The sequence below is a fragment of the Erinaceus europaeus genome, chromosome 5 (assembly GCF_950295315.1).
Source record: "Erinaceus europaeus chromosome 5, mEriEur2.1, whole genome shotgun sequence".
Lineage (NCBI taxonomy): Eukaryota > Metazoa > Chordata > Mammalia > Eulipotyphla > Erinaceidae > Erinaceus > Erinaceus europaeus.
The window spans coordinates 4,383,504-4,391,658 of NC_080166.1; the positions used below are offsets into that span (position 1 = coordinate 4,383,504).

At 41.9% G+C, this 8,155-nt stretch overlaps 1 long non-coding RNA gene across 1 annotated transcript in view; it reads left to right on the top strand.

Moving 5' to 3' along the window:
- LOC132538570 (uncharacterized) overlaps positions 1–6,303 on the top strand; it is a 50,678-nt gene extending 44,375 nt beyond the window's left edge. The window contains exon 3 of the long non-coding RNA XR_009549907.1: positions 6,033–6,303. This is a non-coding gene — a long non-coding RNA (uncharacterized LOC132538570). The remainder of the gene's footprint in view (positions 1–6,032) is intronic.
- The last annotated feature ends 1,852 nt before the right edge of the window (positions 6,304–8,155 follow it).

Here is an 8,155-nt window from a genome sequence, read left to right on the forward strand (position 1 = left end):
GAGGGGAGGGGAAACAGAAAGGGAAAGAGAGACACCTGCAGGATTGTTTCACGGCTTATGACCTTGACCCCTGCATGTGGGAGTCTGCAGCTTAAGCCTGGGTCCTTACACACCGTGAGGCGTGCACTCTACCTGGTGCTTCATTTCATTTTTTTTTTCTTTTTAAAAATTAGGGTAGATAGAAATTGAGAGGGGAGGAAGAGATTGAGAGGGAGAGACAAAGACATCTGCAGACCACCTTTCCTGGCGTGAAGCTTCCTTCCCTGTGGGTGGGGAACGGGGGCTCAAACCACTTCCTCACCATGTGGTAATGTGTGTGATCAACCGGGTGCACTATGGCCCAGCCTCCTGAATTTTTTTCTTGCGGACTGCTAGCCTGCCATGCTAAAACCTTTTTAGGTCATTATGTGTAAAAGGATAAACTTACAACAAACAAAAAGACCAGAAATAAAGATTATACCCTAGAGCCTGTCTGACAGCTTAGCAGAAACCCCAACAAAATTTTCTTACCTTGATTTTTATGCTGTTGTACCTATCAGAAAATGCCTGGATAAATGTTGTGGAGCCACTATAAGATAATGATATTTGAATGTAAAAGAGCAAAAGGAAGTTAACATGCTCTCCTGTTTTCGGTTCTTCCTTGATGTCATTCAGATTACCTATTGCCAGAGTTATATTGCCTTTTCTTCAAAGTCTGCTGGTCAAGCAGGATGTTTTCTTATCAAAGTCTGTCCTTACACCACCAGTTTAAGAGCTTAGTCTTCAAGAACAAAGGACATCCTCCTTCAAAACAGCTGCCCCCTGTAACCCTAACCTGATACCTGTCTGCCTTTCAGCCTTCCACAGTAGATCACTCCTCAGGCACACAAAGGCAGCTCCTCTCCCAGCTCCACATTTATCAGTAGAAAAAAAAGCAAACACCACCATTTCACAGGTACAAAGTGTCTCCACACCTATTACAGTTGAGGACACTGGTGACCTCACCCCGGCCTAAGCCACCCACGAGTAGCCTTTGATGTTCCCAGAGCCTCATGTTTTAATACAATCTAAACACCCCGCGTTTGAACTGCAAGGGTTCTGTTTCCACCATCTTAGAAGGGGTAGCAAAGATGGTCGCGTTTTGAGAGTCGCTCTGCTCTCAGTTGTAAGGGGCCAGTGAGTGCGCAGGGAGGCTGTGCTTCCGTCCCTGTTACTTCATTCTCTTTCCTGTCCCTGCTCTCCATCTGGCCTTCCCCACTCTGACTTATCCAGATGCCACATGTCTGTCACTGGACGGATCAGCTGGTTCTGAGAAATGACGTCCTCAGGGAAGTTGAACCACTGCTTTTTATTAGTTGGGGGAGGGGGGCAGGGCAAACGAGAGTCCACAGAGATAATTCTACATGGGCTTGCCCCAGCAGAGTGGATGGCATTCATAGTGGGAGTTAGGAACTTAGTGAACTCATAACACATTGGGAGAGAAGTCACAAGTGAATGACAATGAGCCAGAGGGTTAGGAAAATCAGGACTTCCAGAATTAAGCCTGGTGACCAGTGAACGGGAAGGGAGTTCACCAGTCACAGTGTGCAACCATTCCGCGTTAGAGATGATGATATTCGGGGTACGAAGCAGAGTCAGGCTATTTGTTAGTGACCAAAGGTTAGTGACCCAGTTACATCGAGGATGAGGTAGTGTTGAAAGGTTCTGACGAGCTTTAATTCTCTATCACACATGCAGGGGAGTTAAATTTTATCTTTAGTGGTCCGAGGGACGGCACACTGGCTAAAGCACTGGACTCTCCAGCATAGTCCGAAGCTCAATCCCCGGCAGCACGTGTGCCAGAGTGATGTCTGGTTCTTTCTCTCCCCTCCTATCTGTCTCATTAATAAATGAATAAAATCTTTTTTTTCAAATCCTATTTCTTCTTCTTCTTATTTATTCCCTTTTGTTGCCTTTGTTGTTTTATTATTATACTTATGATTGATGTTGTTGTTGGATAGGACAGAGAGAAATGGAGAGAGGAGGGGAAGACAGAGAGGGAGAGAAAGACAGACACCTGGAGACCTGCTTCACCGCCTGTGAAGCGACTCCACTGCAGGTGGGGAGCCGGGGGCTCGAACCAGGATCCTTGTGCCGGTCCTTGCGCCTTGCGCCATGTGCGCTTAACCCGCTGCACTACCGCCAGACTCCCGAATAAAATCTTTAAAAAAAAAAACAAAAAACTCATCTTCAGACTCAACAGGTCATTTTTATTAATGACCTCAAAATAGCAATAACAGAGAATGGGCTTACTGCTTAATCAAAAACAACTTGTCTCATAGTCTTCTGAGTATTTACAAATCTCATTCACTCAGCTGTAGCTACAACTCTACGAGGAGAGCAAAGACGCTAGCATTCCAGTTTTCCAGAAGGGACAACCCGAAGGAGACACAGAGAAGTCAAGCAACTAACTGAAAGTCACCCAGCTCTAAGCAGTGACAGAGATAGGAATGAAAGTCTGTTTATTGTTAAACTACCACGTCTTCCTCCCACCTTCTGCAGCCCTCAACGACCCTGGGTCCCTGCTCCCAGAGGGCTAGAGAACGGGAAGGCTACCATGGGAGGGGGGGGGGGTTATGGGGATTGGGTGGTGGGAATTGTGTGGAGTTGTACCCCTCCTACCTTATGCTTTTGTTCACTAATCCTTTCTTAAATAAAAAATTAAAAAAAAAAAAACTACCACGTCTTCTTGTCACTGATGGTGTGTGACTGGCAAAGGATGATGCCAGTCTTTCTTTCAAGGATATTTGTCATTCTAATGAATACGTGTGTATGTGTGTAAAAGATATATATATATATATATATATATTCAGAGAGAGAAGATAAGTTGTTGAGGTTTCATTGTTCTTTCTTTTTAGATAGAAGAGAAGTAGAGAGAAAGCGGGAAAGCTGTGTGTGGCAGTCCTGAGGCTTCCTGCAGTGTACTGGGAGGCTGGCTTGAGCCCACATTATGTGCATGGTCGAGCAGCTGTCTTCCCAGATGAGTGTCTTGTCAACCTTGCCAGTTTTTACACAGGAATTTCTCGATTATGGCTGATTCTTCAAATTTTCTGAAGAACAGTATACATGGATAGTTGCCGTCGTTGTATTAGCCAGCACAAGATGCACGTATAATCAGTTGTTCAGTTTCTGTGTTTCCAGGTCAAGCTCAAGGAAGAAAAATCCTCATAAACATGTTAAGTCATGTCTTCTGTACATCTCTCTGGAGGGAGAAATCTTTGGAAATTTCTTGACATTTCTTTCTTTGAAATTGCTGAGTCCTTTTGTTTACCAGTGCACATTGTTAAGAGTAGAATTCCTCCGTCTTCTAAATTTTGTACCAGTTGGTTAATCTCTCAGGAGTGTTGAAACCAGAGCTTTAATTAGCAATTTTATCAGTTAACCCAGTCACTCATCTCCAGTCCTTATCTGCATCTGCAGTAGTGCCGCCACTTAGGGACATCAGAAAAAGGCCGGCTTGTCAGTGTGACAGTTGAGAGGACTTCTGTAGAGGGAGAAAAGAAAGATCTCAGCACTGGATAGTATTAAAGGGAATCTGATCTCAATCCAAAAGAAATTATCTCACCAAAGGAAGCTAGAATAGGACTTGGTTTCCCTTGTATTTCTCTGTAATCCTCTGTGGTATGTCACCTTTGTTAGTCAAGACAGAGTCAGAGATCTTGTGTAATGTGAAGATGGGACTGAAAAAAAAAGTGTGTGTGTGGGGGGACATTTCCCAGTCAGTTAGCCACTGAACATAACGCTGGGATGATTCTTCATTACCCAAAACCAAAAGAAAGCCTGGAAACCGAACAGTGCTTTGAGAGCTCAGCTTTCTGGTGACAGTAAGAACAAGGTCAGTAACAAGAAGAATGTCAGACATGTGAACATTTTGATCTCTCCACTGCAATGCAAGGAGGCAAAATAATAGCTTTAAATTAATTTTTTCCCTTTATGATATTACAACTGATAAGTAAATCCATTGATTTTTATCTCTGATTTAATAAAGATCTTGCTTCCCAGGTATGGGAACTTGATGAAAATATGCCACTACCTAGAAAAACAAACCTCTCCTTAAGAAATAAAAATCACTTCACACTGTAAAGAGAAGATCCATTATTTCATTATCTTAGTAGGGGCTTGCTGTCGTTCCAATAGCAGAGAAAGTAACAGAGAAGAAAATTCCATCAGGGAAACATTGGAGCCAGGAGATACTTCTGCTTGCCTAAGCAGTTTTGATGATTTGATAGTTGAAATGTTTATGCTTTTGTTCACTTAGATAATGTACTTAGGACATCTCTTTTAAACAACAGATAATCATGGTGGTGTACCGAGGGGGCTGACATAATGGTAGTTGGTATCTGAGGAATTAAAATAAACATAGATCATTGTGGTATGGGATGTCTATTTTTGGCAAGCCAATTATTTAGTGCTTCTTGCTAAAAATAATAAGTTTTAGATTTATTATAAAAGCCGCATTTTTTTTTCCTTCAGATGCAGAAGGGAACCTTAGAGCTGAAGGAAAACTTACTTTGTTCCTCTTTTTCTTTCAAACATGTTGAAAAGTAAAATTGGTAAATGACATTATTTTATCTGCCCCCCCCCCAACGACCCCCCTCTTTTGTTTGACTTCATTTCAAAGTAGTTGAAAGTGCCAAAGTCAGAGTCCAGGTTAAAATTTTCCTCGAGGGATGTTGAATGTCACAACCATTATTCAGATAATAGAGGTTTGTTCCACTGCTTTGGTTTTCACAGGCTTGATGATCTCTTTGCAGAGGAAAGACTATATCTCTTGCAGAAAGTTTTCTCACAAGTAAGCAAGTGATGGATCATGCCGGTCTTTGAACTTGTAGCAAGTGGGAACACATGCTGCTTTAACTTACTGATTGAGATACAGAGAACTATTAGCAAATCGACCACAAAACTCACCTCAGTAGGCTCTAATTAGGTTGTGCTTTCTACAGGTAAATTCTGTATTAGTTTTAAATATGACACTATCCTTGTTCCAATAATGGAACACTTGCAACAATTCCAGAAAGATTTCTTACAATTGTAGCATGATTGCTATAACTATATGCTATATATAGCAATATATGTTCTGTGTATTTAGTAACTCTTAACTATAGTCATAAGTAAGAAATAGTCAAACATCTCTTCATGACTGTAATTTCCTAGCTCACAGATGTAGGAACCCAGATACCTTCCTTTCTCTGGCATTTAGAGTCTTCCTCTACTCTTCTTCCATCATCCCTCCTTATTCCCGTAGTTCCCATTTCTTCCTTCAATATCTGACATTCTGGCATCTTAAGGACTTGTTTACATATAGTTCACCCCCTTGCCTGTGTGTTACCTTGTTTCCTGCAACTTGCGTCCTGACCTGTCCTGTGCAGCACAATCATCCTGCGTGAGCTGACTGGGCTCCCTTGCAATCCGGGAACATTTGCGAACCTCAAGTGTTTTGGGTCACCATCAACCTTCTCGACCTTCCGGATCCATTCACTTTCCCTTAATTGGTAGTGGTTCACTTTTCTTTTTTATTTATGACATGTAATTTATTAATTTATTGGATAGAGACAAAGAGAAATCAAGAGGGAAGGAGGAGATAGCGAGGGAGGGAGGGAGAGAGAGAGAGAGAGAGAGAGAGATAAACAGAGAGAGAGAGACCCACATCACTGCTACACTGCTTGTGAAGCTTTCCCTGGACTTGAGCCTGGGTCCTTAGGCGTTATACTGTGTGGATTCTAACAGGTGCACCACCGTCTAGCCCCTGAGGTAGCTTGTTTATTTATTTTTATCAGAGACTATTTTGATTTCCCAGCACTGTCTGGAGACATTTTTGGCTGCTACAGTCAGCAGGAGTGCCACTGGAAGGACCTAGTGGACAGGTGATAGGGAAAACTCTGCATATCGTGCGATACACAGCCTTTCACTGCACGACCCCCACCTGAATCATTAAGCTACCCCAAAGGTCTGTAGTGCCAGGATGAGAATCCTTTTGAAAAGAATTTACAGTAGCATCTCTTATGTCTTTACAGATCTAACTCCAGCACAAAGAACTTGGATACAGTGTGTTGTATCGTACCGAATTAAAGGACTCTGGGGATGAACGGAGGCGCTTGCATGTCCTGGTGCAGGATGGTGGGGGAGGACCGAGACTGGGGGGGGGGGTGTACATGTATATCAACAACTGCATTTATTGGAAGCCATAACCCCCTCCTCAAGTAAAAGTGTCACTTTATCTCATATCTATATTTTCAGCTAAGATGACGAAATAAACACATTTGGAAAAGACTTGCTCAAATCCCAGTGACACACCTGACTGCCTTCCTTCCTGAATCTCTGCTTTTTATTTTATTTTATTATTTTTTTTTGCCACTATGGATATTACTAGAACTGGTCCCAGGCCCAGATAGGATTGACTCATCTCCTGTGTATTTGTACAACCTTTCCCTCCTCTCTCATCCAAGGACAGGTTGCCAGTCACATTCCATCTGATCTCGTGGACGATCAATTCCCCACTTTGTATGACTCATTCCTATAGCAAGGTCACATAATGTCACCTGTGGTGGGGATCAGTACATTACTGTCATAGATTATGAAAGGTAAGCTTTACCAAGGGAATTGAGAGATGGACCTAAGTTCCGTGAAGTTAGTGCTCTGGATACATAAGGAAAACAAGATAGTAATAATAATAATAATAACAATAATAATAACCAATATCATACTCTCCTAGTTTTCTTTTTCATATGTCACTGATGTTTGTTTCCTTTCCTGGTTTCTCTGTGGGTTCTAATAAGAAAAATATTTCATCTTTGTCCAAAGTGACAGACAGGTACAGAGCTCTTGACAAATTTGAGACAATTTTAATAAAAGTGGTAGGAACATCTTTTATTTTAATGAAGTGGCCCTTGGTCCTTAACTGAGGACCTTACTAGATCTTTCCATATGTAATTCTTCATGTTTGTATCTTTTTTTTAAACATTTAATTTATAATTTACTGGGGGAAGATATGTAAGTAAAGAATTCCTGTGCACAGTACATGGCCCTGTGCTGCACATCTCAATCAAATTGTAGATGAAACCATTTCTCAAATAGGTTCAATGCCATCACTATCAAGAATTGTTAACATCTTTTTAAATGGGAGGGGGTGTTAATGGCTTATTGTAAACACAGTTTTTGATACATGTGCAAAATCTCTCAATTTCTACAGAACACTTTCAGCCTAGCTAGTTTCTCTTCCACTATCATGTATTAGGACCTGAAAGCCCCCACATCCTCCCCCCAGTCCTTTACTTTGGTGCAAAACATCAGAACCAGTCCAAGGTCTGCTTTGTGTTCCCCCTTTCTGTCCTTATTTCTCAACTTCTTTCCATGAGTGAGATCATTCCATACCCACCCCTTCTCTTTCTGTTTTATTTCACTTAACAGAGTTCCTTCAAGTGCCGTCCAAGATGAGGTGAAGAAGGTGACTTCATCATCCTTAACTGCTGAGTAGTATTCCACTGTGTATCTATATATTTTTCTTAATCTTTTCATCTGTTGTTGGGCATCTGAGTTGTTTCCATGGTTTAGCTACTATGAACACAGGTAGCTTGAAGACCAAGACCAAAGCATTGCTCTGATTTTGCTGGGCCAGTCACAGGGTTGAACCTGAGATATGTGGGCCTCAGGCACAGAAGTCTTCTTTTTTTTCTTTTTAAAAATATTTATTTAATTTATTTATTCCCTTTTGTTGCCCTTATTGTTTTATTGTTGTTATTATTGTTGTCATTGCTGTTGGATAGGACAGAGAGAAATGGAGAGAGGAGGGGAAGACAGAGAGGGGGAGAGAAAGACAGACACCTGCAGACCTGCTTCACTGCCTGTGAAGCGACTCCCCTGCAGGTGGGGAGCCGGGGGCTCGAACCGGGATCCTTACGGGCCCTTGCGCTTTGCGCCACCTGCGCTTAACCTGCTGCGCTACCGCCTGACTCCCAGGCATAGAAGTCTTATGTGCACCTATCATGAGGGCATAAGAGATTATATCTTTGGGCCAACAACTGTCATGTAAACTGTTATTTATCTAATAAAGCGATAATAAAATAAACTAAAGATAGACAACAATAAATTCTGAAAAAAGAAGACTGGTGTGTAGTAAGTGTACTAACTCCAGGCATTT